At 35.0% G+C, this 5,289-nt stretch overlaps 1 pseudogene; it reads right to left on the bottom strand.

Moving 5' to 3' along the window:
* LOC125849899 (PHD finger protein EHD3-like) overlaps positions 1–55 on the bottom strand; it is a 31,487-nt pseudogene extending 31,432 nt beyond the window's left edge.
* Positions 56–5,289: the final 5,234 nt, after the last annotated feature.

Here is a 5,289-nt window from a genome sequence, read left to right as displayed (position 1 = left end):
AGCAGCTACGACTCACTTGCTGCACTTCCTCCCCAAGGTCCGGTGCAGGGGACATGTTCGAAAGTCCTCTGAAAAAAGAGGACGACGGGGGAGAGGCCGTGCTTCACTGATGAGGACAGTGTGCTCTAGCCGATTTTATTCTTGATGAACATAAAAAAAGTTCACAAATTTATAAAATTTAACACCGGCGATGAAAAAGTGAGATGTGAAAGTAAGCTAGAATTTTTTGTTTAATAGCTCTAAGGCATCGATATAATTAAGAAGACCAAAGGGTATAAACCCTAGATGAAGAGACGGGAGATGAAGGGGGGAGGGAGAAATGAGGAAAAAATTATATGAAATAATTATAATTAGAAACAAGACAATTAGAGATATATCACAGCTCAAGCCTAAGCTCCTTTTTAAAATTGCGTATGGAAGCCATGGCATCCACCGGAATACGACTAACAAAGAAGAAAGATCAGCAGCTAACAAAGCAAAGCAGAAGGAACAAAGAATAGTGGAAGACGTTTACCTCGGTAAGCTGAGGAACAAGAGGATACTGATGGACAAAATGAAGGCGTTGATTCCTATAACAACTAGATTAGGAAATTTAAGTTCAGAGCTCCTAGCGACGACATGAAGGCGAAAAAGATGAATTTCAATTTTGAAACCCTAAAGGATAGAAGGGTTTTTAGAAGGAGTTGGGGGCATTTTTTGGACTGGGCCATACGGTATTCGTTCTCTTTATGTAATTTTGGGCTTTTTGGCCAATTTTTGTATTAAGACTGTCATTCATTAAAAGAGCTCTGAGCTCAATATTTAATTAATTTGTTTTTTTATAGATATATCACTAAAGAGGAAAGAATAATTTGTGCGAAGAAATATTTTTGGGTTAATTTCATAAATGTCATTAAAATTTTGTATAATTGTAGTAAAATAATTAATTTAACTATAAAATCGTTGAACTTTCACTTAATTTTATACAGTGTCATTCTTGTTATTTCAACTTCACCAAAAATCATAGCTAGCCTATTTAAAATATATTATTTTAAAGTAATAGATCTTCATGACCCCAAAATATTAATATACCCAAAATTCGATGTATGAAATTTTTTTTAAAAAATTCATTAATAACAAGTTTTTTTTCAAAACATAACAAAATTTTCTTTTATAATATAACATATACGATGTTGTATGAACGTGCATATAGTATCAATGTATATAAATTGATATATTGTATAGACGTGCACAAATAATAACTATACATGTACATTAATGTCATATACACAATACACGCACGCGTATAAGAATTGTGCCTTCAATCAAGAGATGTGAATATCAAGTTATATATACTAAGATGTAAGATATAACTATAATCCATCAGGTTATTTTGAGAACTAGTCCTCTCTCTTTCATAAAGCACCCTTTCAATAAATTTTAAATGAGAAGTTTAAACTATTACATTAACTAAGTTATTTATTTGACGGGTATTTTTTAAAAATAAATAATTTAATTGGTGGTTGATGGGCCAGGTCCATAATTTTTTAATACCCTATACCAGTTGACCCATTTGTTGGAATAAGTTAAAGAAGGTTTTATAAAATTTGTAACCCAAGCCAATTGCGGCTAAAATCCACCAACGAAAAAGGACAACAATGATGTAGGTAATGTCACATCTCGCAATTTGAAATAGCTAGGAGGAAGCTAATAATTGGAAATAGTCATTTTTGGAAAGAATGAAAATCTGGAAATTTGTTTAAGTTAGGAAAAGTTGAGTTTTGGTCAACTTCAAATGGCCATAAATCCTAGCTCAGGATGAGTTTGGTGTAATTTCATAGATGGTTGGATAGTTCTTGGAATGATCTTTCCAACGCCGCCGAGTTTGCACGATTCCGTGTTCGTATAAGTAAGTTATGTCCTTTGAAAGTTGGGCTGTTGGATTAAGGAAAGTCTAATCCGGATTTTGGAAGGGTAATTTAGTCTTTTCCTTACCTAATTATTCTAATTCGTTTTTAGGAGTTTAATTGGGGTAAATTCAGATTTTAGTCAGTTTAGAAAAGTGAATTTTACGCTAGGGCTTGGAGAAGAGGAGAAAAGAGGAGAAAGGAGAAGAACGCTCATGAATCGCTTGTGGATTTCGTCAAGGGGTGATCCCTACTAGGTATGTAGATCACATAGCATTGAGTTAGTTCACCCACGCGCCAACCATGATTTAATTCAGCAAATTTATGTCTTTGAAAGTTTAGAAATTGAGTTATTGATCAACATTGTTGAAGGTTTCGTTTGAATTCTTGTGGGTTGTGTTGTTGAAGTTTCTTGCGATTTGATTCATGTTTCCGGGTTTAATTTCGGTTTAAGTCTATCATATATTGAGGGTATAAACGATTCTAAACTTTTGGGGAAAGAATCATTGAAGTTTAGAGGGTTTAGAGTTTAAAAACGAAGATGAAAAGTCATCAAACACTTGGGGAAGGCCAGCGCGCCCCAAAGTAGCCTCTGAATGTAGGGCTCTGGGGCGACGCACCAGCCAGAGCGCCTCAACTTGCCCTTTGAATTTTGAGGGCTGGCGCCCCGCGCCTCTCATAGCGATAGGGACGCCAGTTCTCCCCATTCCTCCCCTATCTTTTCGTACTAGTTCCTTAGTGATGTACCTATGTTTTCTACTTGATTTCAACTCTCTAAGGTACGTCTAAACATCATGAAATCATCCATAAACATGATATCATGAACCTTTAATCCATACTTCAATTCAAGGAAAGTTAAGAGTCAAGAAGCAAGTCAAGAGAAGTTTATAATGTTTTCAAAAGTCTTTCACAAACGTTTTAACTTTGTTTTAAGACTTAAAGTTCAAGTTAAGCAAAGACTAAAGTTTGAAGTGCATTTCTTCAAAAGAGTATATCGGGACTATGTATTCCCAAAGAGTAAATGTTTTCACATTTAAACAAGAAAGGAAACTGAGATTTCCAAAAGAGCCTTTGAGCTAGTTTTTAGTAAAGAGTAAGAGTAAAGTTCATTCTTCAAAGATTATACGGGAACTAAGAATTCCCAAGAGTTAAAATGTTTTCACATTTGAGCAAGAAAGGAAACTAAGATTTCCAAGAGAGCTTTTGAGCTAAGTTTTTGAGTAATTATCTCAAACTAAAGAAAGAGTTTTGTTTTTACAAACATATGAGCTAAAGTATATTTTGGGAGTTGTATGGAGCACCGATATGGGGATGAGCTTGAGTTTAGATAACTCACATCTCATAAACCATGTAGCCATCATGGGTAGTGAAGAATCATACTTTTTAGATGACTCCTTAAGATGCTTTTAGCATAACCTAGTGGATCCACTAAGTTAACCGTTCTATATGACGACAAAGTATAGGACAGTTCTAGCAGCGTGGGCAGGACGCTGTATCTCCACTTAGGCTCATAATGGTGGTTGTCGGTTAGGAAATCTCCCACAGAAAATATATCACTTTATTATGTTAGTAAGGTTGAGTTTGTTATTGCATTTTCTTTAACGAACTAAGTTGCTTTTACTGTTTTACAAAGATTTTCATATATTGCATGTGTTTCATTGCTTTATTTTGAGTTAAGTATTCATGAGTTGAAAAGAGCCAAGGTAAGTGTTTCTTTTAGATTCCTTTCAAGCTTAAGTTGTGTTTAGAATTCCAACTCGCATACTCGTACATTCAATGTACCGATGCCAGTTGGCCTGCATCTTATTATGATGCAGACGCAGGTAACCAGGATCCGCATCCAGCGCCTGGTTGATCTAGTTTGAGCACTCAGAGTCTTGTGGTTAGCCTCCTTACTTTCGGAGAATCCCTTTTATTGCTTTTAGTTTTATTATTAGTTCATTAGGATTTCGTGGGCCTGTCTCGACATCTATCTCAGTTGTTTAGAGGCTTCATAGACAGACAATCAGTTAGTTAAATTCATTTGTCACTACCTTATTATTGACTTATGTTTTTGAGACTTGAGGTTGCCATTGTGGCTAAGTTTGAATGCTTATTTAAAGACATTCTAAGCTATTTCACAAGACCCTTTTTAGATTATTTCTTGTGTTTAAGTCTTTTCGCTGAGTAAGTATGGCAGACGAAGGGTTCGCTTGGGGCCAACAATGGTTCTCGAGTGCCAGCCACGTCCAGGGTGTAAGCTCGGGGAGTGGCAGGTAGATCATCCATCACACCTAATCTTGTATAATGTATACCGACAATCTATTATTATATTTAGGTAAAAGGGTCTGGTGGACCCTTGTCTTTGCATGAGTTTGTATTGTGAACCCTTTTACTTATCCATTTGTCATCTGGACCCCTGAACCCATTTAAACTCAATATTTTAAACATTTTTTTACCTTTTAGTTTTGCATGTATCACAAACGCCTAACACATAATTTTTAAAATAATTATAAAATGACACATGTGTATATATATACCACTTCATATCATCTTGACATTTTTTGTCACACCTCGAGCCTACACCCTGGCCGTGGTCGGCACTCGAGAACTGTTGCTGGCCCCAAGTGAACCCCTAACTGACTGCTAACCCTCATCTACGGTCAGACCTACGGACCGTAGGTCTGTCCGTGGGTCGAGACTTACCCGATTTTCTGAGCTGGGTTGGGGAGGGGTTGCAGTGGTGAACCACGGACCACCAACACGGGTAGGGGTGTTCACGGGTTGGTTTGGATCAGTTATTGGTCAAAACCAAAACCAAACCAACTTAATTGGTTTTAAAATTATCAAAACTAAGCCAAACCAAATATAATATACATTTATCGGTTTGGTGATTATTGGTTTCGGTTTGGTTTGGTTATTCGGTTATTAACCATACAGAAAAATAAAAGAAACAATTCATTTAAAATGTGAAAAAAGTGACAACAATCCATTCAAAATGAAAAATAGTTAGAATGACTTAATTTACTGAACTTTCGATCACTAAATTTACTATCAATAAAGCTTTAAAATTCACTATATTGGCCTAGAAGGAAGAGACAATAACATTTTCAGTCCCACAAAGAATTGTCATAGACACTCATATACATGAAATTAATAAGATAAATATTTCATCTTGGGCATTTTTGCTTTCAATAAGTAAATTATAAAGAAATTTTAATGAAAATATGTATAAGATCTTTAAAATTGTTTATAAAAACAATATATTAAGTATGTATATTAATAAAATATATGTGTATAATTCATTGGTTCGGTTCGGTTATTTCTTTTATTTTTTAAAAATAAAACCATAACCAAACCAAATACTATCAGTTTTCAAAAATCCAAATCCAAACCAAACCAAACCCAAATAAAATCGATTTTA

The sequence above is a fragment of the Solanum stenotomum genome, unplaced genomic scaffold (assembly GCF_019186545.1).
Source record: "Solanum stenotomum isolate F172 unplaced genomic scaffold, ASM1918654v1 scaffold11373, whole genome shotgun sequence".
Taxonomy (NCBI): Eukaryota; Viridiplantae; Streptophyta; class Magnoliopsida; order Solanales; family Solanaceae; genus Solanum; species Solanum stenotomum.
This window is presented reverse-complemented; position numbering and strand designations above follow the sequence as displayed.